This window comes from Lepisosteus oculatus, chromosome 25 (assembly GCF_040954835.1).
Source record: "Lepisosteus oculatus isolate fLepOcu1 chromosome 25, fLepOcu1.hap2, whole genome shotgun sequence".
NCBI classification, from domain to species: Eukaryota; Metazoa; Chordata; class Actinopteri; order Semionotiformes; family Lepisosteidae; genus Lepisosteus; species Lepisosteus oculatus.
In genome coordinates, this window is record NC_090720.1 from 13127859 (window position 1) to 13149975 (window position 22117).

Genomic DNA, 22117 nt, shown 5'->3' on the forward strand with positions numbered 1-22117 from the left:
TTGTCTTCTCTTTCTGCTGCTGCTGATGTCACTGTTTTCATGTTCTTTACCACAACAGTAAAAGAAAGTTGTTTTTCCCTATGAATAGCAGATATGGTAGCAGATTAAATAAAACATGAAACCAGTTTGGTTTACAATAAAAAGGTCTTGTGTCTTAAGTCATACCTTTCTGCAGGATTTGCTCCAAGTAACTATGCTATCATTACTGCTGGCTAGACACTCCACCACTCATTGCCTCTGATATGATAGCATTGACCAGAGTAAAAAGTGCTCTACTGAAAGATGTTATACTATACATTATTGAATGAAATCAGGAGCACATTCAAAATATTGCAACTGGATTTGGCATAGCCCTTTTCTGGGAATACTGCCCTACGTTTCTGTTCTGCAGACTAATGTGAAAGGGAAAACTACAAGATATTAAAAACAGATTAAACCATATGAGAGCTCAATTAGATTTTCAGATATGACTAATGTAGCTATCAACTTACTGGATAACCTCATGGACAGGGCTAATGGTGCTTTCTGAGTGTCAAGAAATTGGAAGTGCTAGCCTAGCATTTGAGAGCTTAAATAAAAAATTGACCTACTTTATTAAACATTTAAGGAGCAGGCATTTTTGCCGTAGAAACAGTGACAAGACATCATTTCAGACTTCTCTGTACCATACAGCACACTCTTATTAAAACAGCGCCACTTGGACAGTGAACAAGACAGGGTCGACAATAAAGGTCACTGTGGTTCTGCTTGGAGCACATACTGTAAACAGTGCAGTACATAGAGTACGTCAGCTCATAATGCAAAAGATCCCAGATCTCTCAAAGTGCACTGACAGCCCAAAGCTAGATGCAACCCATTTCAGTTATCAACACCACTAACTGTCTTCATTCTCTAGCAGTTTTGGTGATGCATGATAGAAAGCATACTGTACCATTTTTCACTCAAAGCCTGAAACAGTCATGGACCACAGGTTCCAGTCTATGAGCTGGAAAATACCAGATTCAGTATATCTGAAAATGGCCTTTCTCTAGTTTAGCTCCCATGTTAAGTAGATTTTCTGTAACTCTTGAGAAGTATCCAACTTGCTGAAATCAGTAAATACTGTACATTTCAGAAAAAGAAAACTATATGCCAAAATGGAAAATTACTAAATTTAATAACTGTACATGCTTAGAACCAAACTGCTGTCTTTGACAGCCCTCAATAAACATTACTAATCTGCACGTAATTTTACTGACTATATATCTTCCAGAAAATGACTGCAATATTTTTCTACTGTTTAACTGATTCTGACAAAAAATAGGTCAGAGAAAGGGAAGGTCAGTGAAAATAAATTGATTTATTTTAATTGTGTGAAAATTACACCTGCAGCAGTGTGTTCAAATTTAATTCTAATGAAACATCCAGGAGCGGCAGGGTGGTGCGGGGGTCAGCATTGCTACCTTTTAGCGCTGGGGCCCTGGGTTCAATTCTGTACCTTGGGTGCTGTCTGTGTGGAGTTTGTATGTGCTCTCTGGGTTTGTGCAGGTTTCTCCCAGTTGCTTCTGTTTCCACCCACAGTCCAAAAACATACTGGTAGGTTAATTGGCTTCTGAAAAAATTGGTCCTGGTGTGACTGTCTGTGTGTCCTGTGATGGGCTGGTGTCCTGGGTGTATCCCACCTTGCACCCATTGCCTGCTGGGATATACTCCGGCTCCCCCATGACCCTGAATCTGGTGAAACAGTTAGAAAATGTATGGATGTATGAAAGTCATACTATGAAAAAGACCACAAGAAACATCCAATCTTTCTGCAGCTGTCTTCATACCTTTGACAAAGCAGTGTTATTAAATCAGCTGGGAGAACTAAGGACACCGCACCAGGTTTTCATGTCTCGTTAGTGTGCTCTTTCTCTCAGTCTCCTGGATGAATGGACATGTGGGTGGATAAATACATACATATGAACTCTGAGTAGGAAGATTCATGAGTTCTCTGTCCAATCACAACAGAAGGAAGTGTCTGGAAAGAACCGTCTCCAGTCTTCCACAGACTTCTGATCAGAAAAAGGGGCAATTAATGTTCATTCCCAAAATCCATTGCATTTTTGCTGCTTTTAACTTCTAAACTAACTTTGAAAGGTCTTTGTTCTAATAGTCAGTTTTCCTCCTTTTCGATCCTAATTGCATTAACCCAGGAGGTCTAAATAATTCATAATGTCATCTCAAGTCTGAGCTAGGACTGAATTGATGGTCCATTTCCACTGTTCAAATCAGCAAAGTCTCAGGGAAACAAGAAGATGCAGTTTGTCATGGGTTTGTAGTTCATGCTGATCTTGTTACACCTGGGCTGACGGCAGTTTACGTTGAGCATTCACAGTCGTCCAGGAGCTCTCGGGAGGTGGTTGGGTCTCTTTTTGGCTCCCCTACCAATCAGGCACCCATAATCAATTTATCAATTTTCACGAACTCCCTGTACAAACCCAAATCACCACTGAGTAAGCACTCCCTCACAGAGCTACCAGCGGCAGTCCTCAGCAATGGACGTGCTAGCACACCCTTTCAGGACCGCGGACTCCAGAACCTGTCTCAACCTGTTTGCTCAGTGTCGTCCGCATCAGCATGCTGTGACTTCTACAGCTGCGCCAGTCTGCACATCAGTCACCTGCATTCTCACCGTGCCCTCAGATGTCTCTGAAAAGCTCCTATCCCTCCGACCTTCAGGCTCCCTCAGTCTTGGATTTGAACCTGAACAACCCTGCTGCTGCCTCCTGTGAACATCTGCAATGCAACAGAGCACTGACCTAACCTAGTAGAGCTCTCCCAAGCAGGAGTCTAGGAGTCTTTTTTACAGACTTTAATGGATACTAAATCATATTTACAGATGGTGCAAATGGACTAATTCAGTCAAAAGGAGCTTGAAGTCTCTGCCTCCAGGAAACATGTTCCACTCAGTGCAAGGACACAGTGTGACAATACAGCACCATGATAGATGCTTGGGTTACTTTCAGTTTTATGAAGTTAATCAGAAATTTTCCAGTGAGATCACAACCCAATCCATGCATTCAATCGAGGCCATATGGGATTAGCCAGAAAGACAGAAAAATAACAGGCATCCCACAGGCGTAAACTTGTAGAATTTCCAGTCATACACTGGAAACATGAGCAAACATAGAGAAGCAAATGTTCCCACAAAAAAGCCAAGGATGGAAACACTAAATATTAAACTTCAGCATGACAAATACTGTATATATTGTTACATTGCTGTTCATATTGTTGGTTTCCATTGTGTTTAATAAAAAACAAAACTATATTACAAGAGTTACAAGTTAAACCCTTAAAGATTAAATTTAATTGAAATAACCAAGAGTTCTGCACAACGTTTTAGATCCATGGGCTTCTAACATATTCAGGAATGAATAACAAAGAATGAGGTTGAGCTGAGTATTGACTATAATAAGAGGCAGAGGTCTCATGAAATGTCAACACAGAGCATGCCAGCTTCTAAGTGCTGTTTGTCTCGGTCTTTGAATGTGGCGTCTGCCGTGAATCCTTTGAGAAGGGTTCAGAACTCTCCTACCTACGACGGACCTGCTAACGGGCGTGGAACTGTTACGTGAGTATGTGACCCTTGACTGACCAAGTATTGGGTACCAATTGGGTTGCTTGTATTTTACAAAAATAATTGCTGCCCGTGTTGGTTAGACAAAGAGCACTGTGTACTCCCCATTTAAAATAAGAATCATATTAAAAAAGAATCCTACCATTGCACCATAAACTTAGCGCATTTTCCATCGTATAAAATGTTCGTGGCTTGGCAGAATGCAAGGAGACGGCGGCGATTTCAGCAGTTTGCTTTACAACAGAACCACACACCCAGATTCTTTTATGCCTTTAAAATGAGGGCTTTCAGCCATCCCAAGTCAGTGCATCATTCCCTACGTGTCTCCTGCAAAGAAAACAAAAGCCTGTAAAAATAAGAAATGAAAGGCTTCAAGCCCATTCTCTGGACATTGTCTCAGAATTTAGATGTATACAGTGTACAGAATGTGGCAATGTGCTTTCTTGTTTTATAGGGTTAGTGAATAAATAGTGCAGAACTATAGCTATGTTAAACCAGCCCTATAATATGTCACCTCAACAGTGGGCTCTGTTTTTCAATATTGCCCTGCTTCTGCTCGGTGAAGCCCACTCTTTCAGACACCCTAAAAAGTGGCAACATGCCATAACAGCCAGCACAATGGGTTCTATACCATCATACAGTACAATGGGCATCAAGTATTTTTAAGTAAAAGAAGGCAAAATATTGATTTCAAAACCTTTACCTATATTTTTACTTTTGCATGTTTTACCCACCCAATTTGGAGTTGCCAGTCCAATCGTCTTACAGGGTACATCTCTTGAGCCTCCATGAGAGCACACTCAGTGTGGAGTTAGAGGAGAGTCAGCCCTGCAAGAGAAGCTCTCACTGATATTACTGCAATAATAAGAAGTCCAGCCTTAAGTGCTCTGGTACGGCTCTAGGCCCACTAGTGCATGGTAAGACCATGACTCCCTGACCGACAGGAATCCTGGTCACTCTGATCACTGTGAGATAACACCACGGCTCTGGATCACACTTACGATGTCCAGATCTTAGTGCTCAACGTCTGCTCCAGCAAAATCCTTTATTGATTGAACCAGGGTAATATTTAATCTCAAAAGGTAGTGTCATTAATATGTACTATCAACAATCTAACAATAATAGAGTCTAACAATAAATAGTCATTAAGTAACTAAACACAAAGTAAACTTTACATTTTCAAATGAAAGCAGGATATGTGTGAACATTTTTGCCTGGTTTGAGAGACCCTAAATTGCAGTAATCTCAGACTGACTGCTTTGGTTTTCAGCCAGTTTGGTTTTTTAGCATCCCAAAGCTTCCACTGAAAACACCAGTGAAGGAGTCAAACTACAATGGCATGTGATTAGACAGTAGCTCTGCACTGCGGGCAATTTCCATAGCTATCAGGTCAGAGAGGTGCTACTGAAATGGACAGGACCAATTGTACCTCTATACTGTATAAAGGTTCACCTTAAAAATATTTAGATCTGTTATCTATATCACTCAAAACATGAGAAAAGTTTACCTTTCAGAATGTTGACTGAAGACTTCATAAACAGTAAATCTTTGCTATAATTAATTTTAGAGTTTTTGGTGTTTAAAACCTGAAATTAAACTAAGGTGCAGTACACAGGGTGATTCAGTACATTTCCTCTTTTGTCCTGTTAAAAAATAAAGGAAATATAAGATAAGGATCTTCTATTTGGATCTTTTATTTTATATAGGATAAGAGGTTTTTATTTTTGCTTTATTTCATTCTGGAGCAGAAAATCTTTCAAAGTCTGTCCAGCTCTCCCTGTGAACAACTGCATGAAAAGTGCATGTGTAATTCTTTTTCTATGGAGTAGGATGTTTACCCACAAGGGTGAATGAAACCTTTTACGTTAGTATGACGGAAAATGCTTTAAGATATGTGCCAAATTCTTGTGAAGCAACAGCTCACTGATGACAGATACATTGTCTTTCCCTCCATTTCTGTTACACACAGGAAGAAAAGGTTTATCCTGGAGGGACAGGCAGTTTTGCTCAGCATGGCCAGTTGCTCTGCTCCAGTTTCCCAGACTTTGAGATCAACAATGTCTGTCATTTGGCTTCACCCTCAAACCAGTACTGGGAAAAGTGACATGTTTGCCAAGCAAGCGATCACCACAGTTACTTTAAAAATGACAACACTGAATCCTTATTTTGCTCATTTTTGTAAAACTGTCAGCATGCCTTGTGGCTAATTTAACTCTGAAGTACAAGTGGGTGCCAATGAACTCTGGTTTGTAATTTTGGAAAAATTCAACTAAAAAAAATACTGCTCTTTTTTTAATTACATACAGCGTTCTTATCTTGTTCTGGGATGTGATTCCTGGATGGCAGCCTTCAGCCACAAATACCTACTGCACATGATTTCATAGGGCAGGCCAAAGGAGGCTGTGGCTGTGAACAACATGCACATTTCTCAAATCAGCCTGCCAGGATATCTGTGGATGTCCTGACTTCAAGTGATAATCTCTGCTTTTCACAGGGCTCATTCACCTCAACGTCCAGTCTTGGGTCTTATTCACCTATAAACTTGCTGAATAATCATAATCTATTTAACTGGGAGTTTTTGCCATTGTTTGCTGTGAATGTAACAGTTAATAAAAAGCTTTTCAATTATAATTGTCTTATTTAATAACCTAGATACTAATTGTAGCAGTTTTGTGTGGCTTTTCTAACTACAGCAGGAGTCTGACTGCCATCAATTCTGCGAGCAGCCATTGTTTTCTCTCTGCCACAGGAATCAGTCAGGGATACACTGGATTCAGAGCTTTGCCTTCTCTCTTTTTATGAATTTAACAGATGTACGGATATATTTCAACACCTTGACTGAATTGTTTTGTTTGAACTATGCAGTGGACTCAAGCATACCATTTTTTTCAGTCATTTTGTATTACATTCTGAAAGCTTTAGCATTTATTTTTTTGATTTGTGCTAAATAGTTTGAACAATGTTCTGACTATGTGGAAAAGTAACATGCTGTACATGAAGGTCTGAATTTGTTACGATTGTAGTCCCTCCCCCTTGAGGGCACTCTGGCTCTTTCACTTCTGAGTTGATTTTGTGCACCTGCTCCTTGTTCCAGCCTCCTGAATTGTCACAATCAAACAATCAATCCAGCATCTTACTGGAGCTGAGCTGAGTGACTGGGTTAACAGGTTATTCTTACCTCAAGCCCAGTTTCAAAACCTGGATGCAAGTCCAGTAGGGTTTCTGACTCTGAAATGGGCCAGTTACTCACGGTCGTCAGGACTAAGGTGTAATTCAGTTGCTCGGGGTTTCCTCAATTTCTCTTACTGTCACGATCGCTACTCCTCCTCTTAAGGGTGCTCCAGCCCTTCCTTGTTCTACCTCATTCCCCACACCTGTTCCTTATTCCAGCCCCCCTTTAGTTCCACCTTAAAAGCCAGACATAGACGTTACTCGAGGTTCCTCGTTGAACGTCCCGTTTCGTGAGAGCCCGGGTCCTGCAGCGTTGGCTCCATTATGATTTTAACTTTCTGTATCTGATTCCCCCTGCCGGTTCCGACCCGGTTCCTGTTCCTTATTCTCCCTGGATGGATCGCCTGGCCATGGACTTTTGCCTCTGTTTTTGATTACCCGTTTGGATTTGCTATATGGATTGTTCGCCCCGGACTCACTTCCCCTGGACACCTGCACTCCTTGGACACGCCCACTGTCTCCATACCCTCTCCTGCATGACTTTTTCCCCAGTGTTTCCACACAAATCCGGATTGCGTCGTCTGCATAGGGCCCGAAAAGAACTGTCCGTGACACTTCCATGACAATTGCAGAGACTAGCTGATTGACGGTGAACACTGCTGATTTACATGACGTCTCTCGAGTTGACATTATCAATATTTTTGGAGGAGCTAAATTACTTGGATTAGGTTCCTTGTCTTTTTAGTTCAAGACTAAAAAGAGTAATTTCTTTAAACAGGTCAGTGTAGGACATTCTCTCAAGCCTATGAATTTACTTGGATGCTCTTTGTAGGTTTGATTTCAGTACTAATATTTTTTTACCAAAACTATACAGAATTGAATTGAAGTTCCTAGTAATGCACTCGACCATCTAAATATTTTCATGTAAATTCCCCTGTTGTTAATGAACATGCTGTGCAGTTAAACTCACCTCAACAGGGAACCACTCTTTAGGTGTCAGAGGTTTTGGAATTAGAAGTTCTGACTGAACCTGCTACACAGGCCAATCATTGTTCTCTATATCACACTGGGGGAAAGGAAGCTCAAACAGTGAAACACTCACATCACAAACAAAACTGATGTGTATTTAATTTGGTTATATATGGATATTTTACTGCAGGCACTTAAGGAGAAACAGATTGCCTGGTTCTTACATTTGAGAGAATCTGTCTCTATGTACTATATTTGTGACAGTTTTGTAACATTAAGTACAGTACGTACAGTGGCTATCAAAAGTATTCACCCCTTTGGATGTTTTTACATTTTATTGGGTTTTAATTTGGAATCATAATCTATTTAACTGGGAGTTAGGCCTGATCACTGACAACAATGAGACTGCCTACAGGGAGGAGATAAAACAACTTGCAGACTGGTGCCGAACCAAGAAGGACCTCACATGGGCACTCAACACCTCCAGTCTCATCAAGAAGGCACAACAGCTGTACTTCCTGAGAAGGCTGAAGAAAATACGCCTGCCTCCACAGATCCTCACCAACTTCTACAGATGTACAGTGGAGAGCATACTGACCAGCTGCATCACAGTCTGGTATGGCAGCTGCACCGCATCTGGCAGAAGGATCCAGACGCTCCAGTCACACACAACTAGACTCCAAAATAGCTTCTTCCCCAGAGCCTTCAAACTGGTGACTCCCCCACTCCCTCCTATCATACTATGATCTCTCCTAACTTCTTCCTGTACCCACAATGACTGTACTCCAAAACCACTACTGTACATACACGACAACTGAATGTAAGCCGAAATTGTACTTAAAACTGTACTAGTTGTAATATTTATTAATCACCGTATTATTTTTGCCCTGTTCCCCGAATTACTTTTGCACTGTTTTTGTCGTGTTCTTTTCTCTGTTTGCGTATCTGCACAGTTTTGATTACACTGTTATGTTATTACACTGTTATTGTTATTGTGTTACTGTCTATTGTCTTGTCTTCTGTTCTATTCATATATTGCACCTGAGTGACTAATGAGAAACACTTTTCACTATACAATGCACCCATGTAAGTATAATGACAAATAAAGTTGAATTGAATTGGATGACTTTCTACTTGCTTTGCATATTTGGACACTGTCATTTCTGCTTCTTCTTTGCAAAAGTAGTTCAAACCACTTCAGGTTGGATGAAAATGCAATGGTGAACAGCAATTTTCAACTCCTGCCACAGATTCTTAAGGTTAAGGTTTGGCCTTTGACTGGGCCACTCCAGAACATTGACATTTTGAACACTGACACTCCAGTGTAGCTTTGGCTGCATGTTTCGGGTCATTCTTCTCCGAAGTCCCATGTCGCTTGCAGACTGCAGCAGGTTTTCCTCCAGGATTTCTCTTTAATTTACCGTATCCATTTTCTTTTTATCTTCAAAAATCTTCCGGGCTCTGATGCAGCAAAGATTCCCCATAGCATGATACAGCCACCACCATGCTTCACAGTAGGGATGTCATCTCTTAGGACGTTCACTGTTACGCTTGCGCCAAACATAATGCTTACCACTGAGGCCAAAAAGGTCAATTTAGATCTCATCAGACCATGTAATCGTCTTCAACTTGGTCTCAGAGTCCCATATGTCTCCTGACAAAGTACAGTATAGTAGAGATTTGATGTGAGGTTTTGGCACTCTCCCATGAAGCCCAGATTTGCGAAGCTCCCGGACAATGCATGGTTTCTTCCACCACAGCCATGGAAGACTGTGGCCTCCCTGACTAGTGCTTGTGCTCTTCTCACCTGGATACTCAGTTTTTGAGGCCCCTGTTCTTCACAGTTTCAGAGGCATGCCATTATTTTCTACATTTCTATATCCAGACTCAAAACCCTCTTCTTTAGAAAAGCCTTTACTTAACTGGTTCCATTCTTCACCCCTCTGCTTTTCTTAGTACCACCATCCACTGTCTCCTCTATATATTGTAATTGTGTTTTATCTTGTGTATTCTTCTTATTTATCGTTGTTGTCATCCTGTATAGCGCTTTGAGAAGCCACCTTTAAAGGCACTATATAAAATAAAGTTTATTATTATTATATAATGGACTGTACTGTGCTTTGGGGGATTTGTAATGCCTTGAAAATTATCTTATACCCTTCCCCTGATTTGTGCTTTTCAATAACCCCAGATTTACTTTGAAAATTTGTCTTCTTTAGTTTTTGATGCAGTTTTAGTTGGGAGTTGTACTAATAGATTGCAGGAGATAGGTACATTTATCCCAAACTAGTGTGAAACACCCTGATTGCACACAGGTGGATCATTCAGCAAATGATGTGACATCTAAATGCATTTGGTTGCAACAGAGCCTGTTTAGGTGTGTCATTGTAAAATGGGATGCACAGGTATGCAATCACTTCCAGTATTTTCTGTTTTATTATTTATAATTAATTTAGGAAGATCAATTTAACTTTATAAAGTGTTTTGTGCTGATCAATGGAAAAAAAGCCTAAATGAATTCATTGTGAAAAAGAATGACAAGGTAGTTTCTGAAAGTTATTGAGCAAGTGATTTTACAAGCTGGCACTGTGGTTCAGTGGTTATCATTGCTGCCTTGCAGGATGGGGGCCCTGGGTTCAATTCTGGACCTGGGGTGCTATTTGTGTGAGTTTATGATCTCCCTGTGTTCATGTGGGTTTTTTCTCAGTGATTTGGTTTCCTCCTGCCGCCCATAGACTGCCTAGCAGTGGGTTGATTGGCTTCTGGGAAGACTGGCCCTGGCGGGAGTGTGCTTGTGTCTGTGAGCCCCCAGAACTGTTAGAAAATAGATGGAAGTATAGCAGCCTGCATGTTTCAAAGCTTCAAAGAATATATTGAATAAATTCTCTTATTATTAATAATGAATTGTTGGTTCAAACAGTAAAGACGTTTATTGAGAGGGCAAACTGGTATCCCATTTTCCATCTATTAGTGCACCAAGTCTGGAGGAGAAAAGTGGAGTCTGGGATTCCGGAAGAAGGGGTGCCTGACGGGCTCAGGCTGACTGATAGCGAGAGCTTCAGCCGTTCGCTTTGTGCACTACAGGCACTGTGGATGTTACCATGATGCAAATGGCACGCTTCGGAACATAGTAGAGAAAAGCCATGAATTTGGAATCCATCTTCACCACAAGTCACAATCCATACACCATGATTTGAAAGTATTTCTATTAGGTCACATAAACCCAGCTCCTAGTATATACAGTATACTGTATGTCCTGGCAGCATAGAGCACAAGGCAGGAGCAAACACTGGATTAGATGTCAGCCCATCACAAGGCACACACAAGATCAGTTCTGAGGAACCAATTAGCCTAGCTGTTGCAGAAGGTGTAAGGAATCTGGTCCACCTGGATTAAGACTTGGATGCAGACATGTGCAAAAAATACAGAAGACACCACAGTCCAGAATCAGGCTCAGGGGCCCAAGAGATGTATGGCAGAAACACTCCAGATTGCCCTTAACCACATCATTCTTAAAGTTATTTCCTATTTTTTCTCCCCAGCTCACAATGGGTAAGACAGCACTGGCACACACTTATTGCAACAGTGCCAGAACATCACATTTGCTTTTTGCATGTAAGTGGTCTGTCCTTTCTTCAGTGATGCTCCAGCTCTGGTTCAGATGGCCCACTCCTATCCTTTGCAGTGCACCCCTAACACACCAAGCCTTACAATCTACCCAGCAACCTGTGCAGGAGCTTGGTACAGACGTCAGTTGTATTTTCTTAAGTAATCATCTCTCCCTGAGCCTCTCATCATATTTTCTCCTCTCATGGAGGAGTCTAAACACAAACGGATGCCCTTTTCCTCCCAGCTGCCTCTCAATGAGCCCAGAGGAGTGACCAATCACACATGAAGCCTGTGACACCAGGCCCTTTCCCTCATTGGAATGTCTCCACCAATTACTCATCCAGAGCAGCTGTGTGCAAGAGGGAGGGTTTTGAAATGAGCAACCAGCCATCCTGACAATGTGACACAGTGCCACACCAACTGAGACTAAGCACTTAGCACTATTAAAGACAGAGAATGGATGTGATTATCATAAAATCTTATAGAGGCAAAATCCCACTAATACAAAAGGCTGAAAATACAATAATAAAATAATCATAAACAGACTGTATGAGAAAGAATTGAGCTTTGAAGTGTAAAATGTAATGGCTGTTTTTATCTATGGTAAGTCTCAGAAATTAAAATGATCTAAAATCCCAGTTCATGAGACTGATTTGGGGAAAAAAATCAAATATGGTCCCATTTTAATTTAAAATAATTAATGTCAAATCATAATTATACTACATGTACTCATGAAACCATGAGAATGTTATGAGGCAATAATTTAAAATAATTTGTCAGAGAGGAACTATACACAGAGGATTTCTGGAGTTCAAATAATTGGCTTCTACAATGTTGCTGGAAGTAACACTAAGTTTATAACAATGGCCCAAAATGAACCGCCACACTAATAAAAAATAATTAAACCTTAAATACTTACCTTCTGGAAAACAAGCATAGGACATATTATGAAAGTTTTGCATAATTTCTGAGAAAGTCTCTCAATGCAGGAAGCAAGACCTGAACTGAAATAGCTTATCGTGAAAAGAAATGTAAGAACAACAGCTTGTGTACTTTATTTCTTAAACTACTTAAGAGGATTATGTTAAGTTTAATGACAAAGTGAACCCTCATGTCAGTAGGCTTAATGAAACAGCAAAATAAAAGAAGACTGAATCATTGTCATTATACCTTTTGTCTCACTGTGTCTTTGGAGTCACGGAGCTTTTGTCTTTAAAGAACTGTATTCTAACATAGGCAAAGACATTTTGCTAAAAGACTGCAAGTAATCACATTTTTAAGCACTGGTTCCAGTTGCACTTTAAAATCCATTTGTTGGATACCATCCACCTCCCTATCCAAAATGTAAATTAAAAAAAATCAGTCAGTAGAACTGATCTGGGGGAGAGTATCTTATTAAGGCAAAGAATGCAATAATACTCTGCTTAAATCCTTTTGCTGTTCTAGATCGCTTATCTGCCCACCCAGTTGTTTTACAAAATGAGAAAGGGCTGTGGCACTCCTGCCAGCACTGTGAGAACAAGATACTCTGGCCAGTGCAGCCTGACAGTTCATTTCTCTTACCTACAACAAGATGGAGTCCAATTTCTGCATTCTGGATGCATTATTGTCAGATATTTGCGGTGTCTTTGTCAGGCTTTATTTCATTACAAAAATGCTGACAACGATGTTTCTCATTGACTATTTTCCTCACACATCTAACATAACATAACATCATAACAGTCCTATATAATTTCTTGCATTAGGAATTCATCTTTTCACATACCCCAGCTTGCTCTCTGTGAGACACATAGATAGGGAGAGAGGCCTGGGGAGCACAGGGTCAGCCATTGTACAGTGCCCCTGGAGCAGTTGGGGTTAAGGGCCTTGCTCAGGGGCCCAACGAAGTAGGATTCCTCTGCCTGCTGTAAGATTTGGACCAGCAACCTTCCAGCCACAGGCCCAGATCCTTAGCCACAGAACCACCGCTCTGCCCCCTGCAGCAGAGGACTGGACAGCCACCCTCACAACGCAGTGTTAGATTAAGCATGTTCGGGACAGCCTGTCTGAAGGGATTTCTCTTTTTGTTATCTGTTTTCCACTTCTGTCCATTCTATACTTTGAGATTCTTGCTGTGGTCATTTTTCCTTGTTTTTCTGCCATAGTTGGTGATTTTTAAGCACTATGCATTTTTAAGCACCATGCCTATTGCAAGAACCCTGGCTCCTGATAACACATTCTAACTGGATTTTATGCTGCAAAACCCTCCAGTCAGTGGGGACTCACGCATTCACAATATAGAGATTGCTGGTTCAAATCTAGGCTCTGTCATCAAATATTTTGAATTTCCGTAAAACAGGACATTTCTGGCAAAGAGCAACCAACTTTCCATAGCATAATACTGCCTGGAAAATGATCACGAACCAATATTTGTTACACTACATCACACATGATGGTGGGAATTTGTTAGGTTTCTCGTTTTCTTCTGTGCTGGTAGTTTGCAACAAAGAGACAGATAAAACAACATTTAGAAATTCTAACTTGGTCATACCAAATATCCTGTATGATCATCTGGAGTAATACTGAGAATTTCCTTGTGGAAATAATGTCCACTACCTCTTCTGAAGACAATTTTGACATCCAGCTCCCATGTGAAGACAACCCTATTCTTTTACCACCCTCTGGGAAGTCTGTAAAAGAATATTCAGAAAAACAAACACTTAACACTTCGATTTACAGATCACTTATTATTTTTTTCTATATAATGACCCAACTGTGTTTTTAGCCTGGGAAGTCACTGTTTCACTGGCAGGTAAGATAATCCTGCCATCTTAACCCAGCCCTACAGGCAGCGCCACTGAGCCAATTGTGTGTTGCTATATGGGGAGTCTTGGTCTCAGCTGAACAGATTACTGAATATGAAGTGGGTTTTCAACCAAATTAGCAACTGAACAACGGAATACTAATTATATGAAAACATTTCTATTTCTCATACCCAATCTTTCTACTGCACAATGCATTGTTGAACTTAGAAAATAGCTCCCCCTGCATAGCTGTTATTTGTTCAGTTCAGTGTTCCAGTCTATCTCTGAAACAGAGAGCCATGTTGTCCACAGTCTCCCTGTGATCTGTATCACCATGAACCTGCACATTCAGCAGTTTAGTCGACTGGCCTATCCCATGGCTAAATACTCACTTCCTGGCACAATCTTCCACGGAAAGCACCTCAAGTGTTTCATCCAGACCAATTTATCACACACCTCCCATTACTGAGAAGTCAATGCACACACCATATTTCATGGCAGCTTCAAACATTGCACATATTTAAAACAGCTCCAGATCATCCTCCAAAAAAAAACATTCAAAGGATTTAAGGCTTAATGTACTGAACTTTAAAGCTTACAATTTTATTTTAAAAATATATTATGACATTATTAGAAGATGATCATAGCCCAAACTACGCAAACATTTCCTGAATGATTTTAACCTGTATTCGGGACTTGTTCCTTTTAGATACAGCATGTGCAGTATTCAATTTTTGGCTTTTAGCAGCTGACATTAAAGACGACCGTTAGCTGAAATGGAAACACCACATTTTATTCCAGCATGTTTGTTGAGGAAGTCACACCAGTATGAAAACATCTTTCCTAGCTCTTCGTCAATGTACGGATCTGGCTTTCAGCTAGGTAGATCTGGCAAACAGATCACCATCAGATGACATTGTAAGAGTTTGTGGCAGGGTGGGCTGATGTTTTGATTAAATGTGAGTCCTAGCTGGTGACTGTCTGACTGCAGTTAAATGCTTTGATTGCCCGGAACATTTTAGGAATGCAGTTCCTGATTTGCTGGCCAATCAATCACTTGCTGCCGCTGACAGATGGGAATAAAAAGCCTGGGAGAAGAGTCTGTTTCGAGTTGGGTTCTGGAACTTGTACAAACTCTATTCTTTTTCTCGCAGGCCTTGGACAGGGCATGAAAACTGGTGGAAAAAGTAAAAAGTGAAGAACCACTGAAAGCCTGGAAGCAATGGCGTGCCATCAAGCAAACAGAGGACTCTGTCACTAGAGTGTGCTGCTTGTTCGGTGTATAAGTCTGCAAAGTTCTACGATGGAATAGAACTAGGATTGTGAAGTAAGGTTGTAGTCAGCAGTTGTTAGTGCTTTTCAGAGAAAGCAACATATAATGTAATCACCTATCCATCCATTATGAAAAATCATCCTGTGTCAGGTAAAGATCATGGCAACCCAGAACTTATCTTTGATGCACAGGTACAAAGCTGGACCACACCCTGGATAAGATGCTAGTGACTTGCAGGGCAAACACACACAGAGAGACACTTTAGAGAGGGATGCTGATGTAAAAATGGCCATGAACAAGTCTTTTTGGAGGAGGAAGGAAATTGGAGCACTCAGCGCAAACCCAGGTGGACATGTGGAGAACACACGAACTCCACGCAGAAGGTGCTGCAGGCCTGAATCTAACACAGGACCTTGAGCTGTGAAAGAGCAGGGCTAAATTCCAGTGACATACACTGGAATATTTCTTACTATACCTTTCATTTAATATACACCTGCTCTTGAAGCACCACATCCCCGCAAGTTGAGAAAGGAGCTCAAACTCTTCAATGACAAAAGCCGGAAACATAATTAAGAGAATAAAGTCAATAATTGATTCAGTTTAATCTTTAAGGACCAATGAGGATCACTGCTCAGAATATACCTTGCTGGAAGTGGGTCTAATGGACCAGTATAATATGGTCAGAGCTTTGTCTCAGACTGAAAGAAATGAACAATATGCAGTCATTAGCTTTAGGTAATCTGCACATCTGATCAGTGGTGATGATGCTTTGCAAACAGTGTGTGAATTTAGTGATACATTTAATTGTGTACTGGGTACACAAGCAAATTCATAATAATAGAGAATGGCAAAATCATAACAGTAACATAAACTTTAAATATTGAAGACTTTATTTCTAATATTTATTCTAATACTTAATATGTATGTAACACTGCGGCTTATGCAGGGATAACAGGTGCAGGAAGGGAGAGTCAGCCGAGCCCGGAGCTGTGCTTTGCTCCAGGGTGCAGTGCAGGGCTGAGGGGTCAGCGCCAGGCCTGGGCAGGACACTCACTGTCGGGCTGCACCAGACTCCAGACTGACCCGGGCCACGTGCACACCCCAGTGACAGGGCCGAGGGAGTCATGCCCATGAGGCACAGCCTCTAAGGTGCAGGCCCTAAGTAGCAAAACTGGATTTGTAGGGTAGAACAATACCAGCTAGGATACTGCTGGGACTTCAGCTCCAGCTGAGTACAGTAACAATACAAGGTCATCACCTTCACTACTGGGTCACAAAGAGAGTCTTTTTATCAGCATTCTTGTAGTACACTTCAGGTCTGTGCACCTGCTACCAACCACTTGCCCCGCAATGGATTAGTGGTTTAGAAAATGGATGGATGGTAAATATAACAAATTAGCTATAACAACACTTCATATCAGTTGTCTACATATAGTTTACCTTGATATGTTCAAGGTGATTTTTTTTACTTTATTTTCAGTGTGAGTTATGGATTACTAGATGGTACAAAATAACAGTAAAAGCTTTTTTAATATGAGAAAACATTACAATGGTGATGACTGTGAGGAGATTGTTGATGCTGATCCACCCAACATACCATATGCTGTAACTTCTAATTGTCTAAGAGGTCTAAGACCTTTTGACTGCAGTGGATATGAATCTGGGGGACCTGAGATTATTTGCCAGAGATTATTTTCCAGTGAGGCATTAATTTAGCTGGAGTTCGAAGGTTTTTCCAAATACTGCACTGCATGGGGTACCTCCTGGCAGCAACTGGGAAAATAACTGATTTGACATTAGTACAAATTTCATTCTCACACACACATAGACCTGCCGCCACCACCACCATCATGTTGGCAGCTGTAGACTATGAATTAATATAATGTTCAAATTTCCTACAGAAATGGCAGAACTCCAGGCCCCCTGTAACCTGAAGGGTTATTAAATCCATGAAAAGCCCTAATTCAGAGATAGAGTTCACTTCTAGTCAAATCCTACCTTTGGAAGAGGCCATACAAAGGTGGTATTCTGTCGAGTACTCAGAGTGTCTTTGTTCCAGATAGGTTTAAAACAAATGCATCATTGCATTTTCTCTTGTTACAGTGGCAAATCCACATTCTGATATTTTGATGAACAAGCTCTGGAGTGCACACTCCCCAGTAAAAATACTATGTAAAAAGCTGTCATCACCAGATAAGTGTCTAATTTTTAGTCACCTTGTGTAAAACCATGAGTGTATGCCTAGTTTAGTTTTTTAGCCATTTATTTCAGTTTTATCTGCCATTTAATTCCCTGGGTTTTATAAAGAATCATGAAAATGGCAAATCTCTCTCATGCGTACTCTGTAATGCACACTGTATTGCTTAATAAGGAGCAGGTAAAGGTTTATTCAATGCTGAAAGGTAACTCCTGAAGAAGGCTTCAGGGCCAAAACGTTATGTTTATTTTCCTTTCAGAATTGAATAAACCTTTACCATCCTTTGCAGCCTACACATGCCTACCCATATTTCTAAATAAGTTGGCATGAATGACCACAATGAATTCTGAGACACTGTAAATACCTGTTTAGGATCTCTGCAGACATAAAGACATACTGTACAGGTCAACTCACTTCAAAATGTCAGGACTGTGCCCCGTGATTCAGACACCAGGATGAGCTTTGTAATATGTCAGTTACATCATTTTTTGAAAGTGTCTTCTACTTTGTTTAGTATTTCAGGCCACTTTACATAATATATTTTATATAATATTCAGATTTATTTTTTTCACTAGGATTTCATTAGAAATGCTCTTTGGCACTATAGAGGACTATGGTATGCACACTATTTCCAACAACAACAGGTCTACAAGAATCAAATTTTCCGGAGAGAATTGGGAATCTGAAATTAGAAAAAAGAGGGATTCTTGAATCTTAACATATAGCAATACCTTTTGAAACTCTGACGGTTTGGTCGAAATCACTAAGCAATTTAGATGAAACCATCAAGATTATGGTCTGACTCAGCTCCAATTTGTTAAACAGCTAGAAGCAGAGAAGTCTGCATTTTATTATTAAAATCCACTAATGTAAACATTTAAACCAATCTAAATATACAGTATGTATTATAATATTGGTAATTTTATTCTTACAATAGAATTATACTTTGAGTAACCAAGTGCCTTAGATCAACAAGAGAAGGGAATTTTTTTTGTGTGAAAGAATTCAACCCAAATATTAAACACATAAAAAGTTTGCAAATGGAAAGAGGCAATCTGGCCCACATAGTTCATTTAGGTGTGCAATCTAATGAATCTGAGCATTTCAACCAGCCACCTCTAGGAACGAGTAATGGCATCAATTTTGACAACATGGCTAGGCAGCTCCTTCCAGACTTCCAGACAACCCTTTGTGTAAAGAAGTGTCTCCTGTTCTCAGTTTCAAATACAGTCTCTTTCAGAGGAATATGAGATGTGAATAATGAGGAATGAGGTAAGGATCTAGATGGACATCAGGAGCCAAGTTCTTGAACTTATGAAACTGGAAGCAAGAAAAAAGACAGCAATACTGTCCTGAGATGCCACCTGCAGAGTTTAAAAATTAATAATCAAGAAAGAGCAGTTTGAGACAACAGAGAAATATCATGACAAGTTGAGAAGATAATCTGTGGTTGATTTTATGGACAACTGCAAGGTTATCTGATTGAATAACAACCAATTTGTGTTTCCAGATTCCTCATGGTTGAGGAATGTTCAATAGGAGAGATTGACAAAAACTCAAAAGGTCAGGATCCTGCGAACCACTGGCACTGATAAATCCTTCAAAAGCCAGGAATGGCTGCATCTGTAAAACTCCTTGGGAAATGACAAAAAGTGTAGTAAAGGAAGGGCAGCTTATTCCAGTTTTCCAAGAATAAGTGCCAGAACTAAAGCTCCGTTTTGCAGGGTTACATAGAAATAAGATTTGAAGGAGGAGAGTGATGGTACGAGGTCTTGATGATATGAAATAAATGCCCAATCTTGAGGAATGATTTGATTGACATAATTGGGAAGACCCAACAAGGACGAGAAGTTTTTCAAGTGTAAGACTTTACTGAGTAGGTAGAATAATACAATTCCATGTGATCAAACTCATCATGAATTTCTGAATTTAGAATAATTCTGAAGACTGAATTATGACTGTAGATATGTTTGGTCCATAACAAGAGGAACTACCAATTTAAAACATATAAACTGAGATCAAAGTGCGATTAAATCTATTATATATAACATTCACAGTACACTCATTTAATTATACTGTACTGACTTTTTACAAACCCGTTAAAAGAGGTGATTAGTTTGTAAAAGAACAATACGACATCAATGTAATTATTTAGAAATAAACATCTCACCATAAGTAAAGTAAAATACATCATGGGATATTATGACATAAAAAAGTAAGTAAAAAGTAATAAAACAGTAACGTCAATTTTTAAATTAATATTTCTGAACACATCAAATCAGATTAAGGTAATCAGCTAAATGAAAGTGGAATGATAATGGAAAATGAATAAAACAGCAATATAACAGTTTGTGATTTATCTACTCAAGAACATATTTGTATTTACAGCTGAAGATAAAATAATGTATACACAATTGAAACTTTGAAACTGATAAAATGCACCCCTCTTGTAGTCAGTACAATTAGTTTAATATTTGTATTTTATTATTAGTAGTCTGAAATAATACAGAAATTTTGGAACGTCAAATCAATGCGGCCTGAAATTATTAGCAAAATACATTCTTCAAACATTCTTCAAATCCACATACTTTATTAATTTAAAATTATGTATGATTTTATTGAGTTTGACAATTTATGTTTGCTTAATTTTGACCATATTGAGTTATGCTGGATGCCTGGAGACAGAAGAGAGAGAATGTGTTATAGAGTGCCGTGAGTGGGTAGTAGGTTCAGCCTAGATGGAGATTCTTGTCTGGGCCGTGTGGGCATGAGCTGCTGCACTCTGTCACTTTGACAACATGGCGGAAGACAGTTGGTCAGGTAAAAATTTAAAAAGTGGGAAACTGTGGCTTCCAATTATCTGTCTGGGGAAGAGAGAGCAGAAGCTCTGTGAGCAGCTGCACCAGAGGAGTGACTGACCATGAGACTGCAGAACTTTGGAACTGCGAGTTGTGAATAATTTTGAAAGTGTTTCGTGAAGAGTCTTAGAGTTGTTTTGAATTGTTTTGCAGTTCAGCTTCCTGGCAATATTTATAGTGCGGGACTTGAAGATTAGAAAGCAGCTCAAAAAGGAGCTTAGGCTTTTTGTTTCGGTGTTTGGTTTATGTCCCTGTATGTTGTAAATAAATAAGCACTGACCTGTCTATCAAAGGTCCTATTTTATGACAACCTGTAATAAACTGTGTGTGTCACTGTGCCAAAAGACTAGTATTGAAATTACTTAATGTATTTGAACTGAGCTGGATGGGAGACAGAGGCAGAAGAATGATTTTAAGGGGCAGAAATCAGGTTATAAATTAAGGGAGGAAGATTCGACAGGCCTGGGGTCTGAAACTCAATGGGTGAGGCATTTGGCACAGCATGAAAATGTAGAGCCGAGAAGACACCGTGTGGTGTGGGGGATTGATGGAGGGGGGCCACCGAGTCATGTTGGGCACCAGGTGCAGAGAGGTGATGGAATTGTAGATGTCTTCTGGCTGAGCTGAGAGTAGGATGCCTGACAGACCCGGGACAGAGGAGGTGTGTTAAGGAGCAGCAGAGACAAAAAGGGAGAAAAATGTGGGCCAGGACTCCAAAAGCAAAGATTCTTAGCTGTGACTCCCCAGGAGTTGGTGTGTAATAGGATCTTTAAGACAGGTGGGTCTCAGAAAAAAAACACAGTGCAGGGAAATACAAAATATAAAACAAAAAATGTTTATTTTAACTTTTAACCTTTAACTACCTTTTTATCTGCAACATGGACACTCCAGTCCCTCTCTATCCATGCTCAGCAGCTAAGCTGCTTACAGGATTCCCAGACTGCATAAAAACTCACTGAGGATCTTCACAAGTTCTTTCAAAAAATATATATTTTTGAAACTCAGATTTGCAACAGTCTAGCGGTTCTATAGCTTTACAGCCATGTGGTTGGTCACTTTCTCTTCCCTCCATTGAAACCAAACTTTTACCTGACCAATTGTCTTCCAGCAAACTGGTGAGGAAGCCATAGAGGATGTCACAGGAATAAACTGACGAGGCATGATGGAAGTCCATTGGGTGGAGGCACAGGCAGGCCAGAGGTTCTTGCAGCAGACTGGAGTATTGACATGGTTGATGATGCCATCAGAGGACCAGGCTTTGTGTATTGTAGGTCTCAGTTAAGTTTCACAAAAATAGTTCTGTCTTTGAAGTGTTTCTTCTGAAAAGAATCCTGCATTTCTAAAGAGTTTGTAGAAGCGTAGATCTGTTGATGACAGAAGGTGTATTGGAGGTGGCGATGACTTTTCTGTGGCTTGTATGTACTGTAACTGTCCAGAGCCTGCGTTTGGAGGAGAAACTGGTGGAGGTGGTTGAGAGAATAATGGTTTTGCAAACAGAGGAATTACAGCAGGAGATCTCAGTCTCCCGCAATGCAGGGAAGGGTGAGATGACCGATATGCAAACCAGATTGGCTGAGACTGAGAAACCTCGTGAAAGGACAGAGGGAGAAGATGTAGGGGCAAGCTGTCCATGAGGAGATGGAGATTCTTTCCAGATAT

General features: G+C 40.2%; 1 long non-coding RNA gene across 1 annotated transcript in view; it reads right to left on the reverse strand.

Annotated features, from left to right (window-relative positions):
* Window positions 1-1335: 1335 nt before the first annotated feature.
* The window catches only part of LOC107075498 (uncharacterized), an 82072-nt gene continuing 61290 nt past the window's right edge, over window positions 1336-22117 (reverse strand). Inside the window, exons 5-8 of the long non-coding RNA XR_001477019.2 lie at window positions 13943-14016; window positions 4333-4426; window positions 3741-3925; window positions 1336-1713 (exon numbers count right to left, since the gene is read on the reverse strand). This is a non-coding gene — a long non-coding RNA (uncharacterized lncRNA). The remainder of the gene's footprint in view (window positions 1714-3740; window positions 3926-4332; window positions 4427-13942; window positions 14017-22117) is intronic.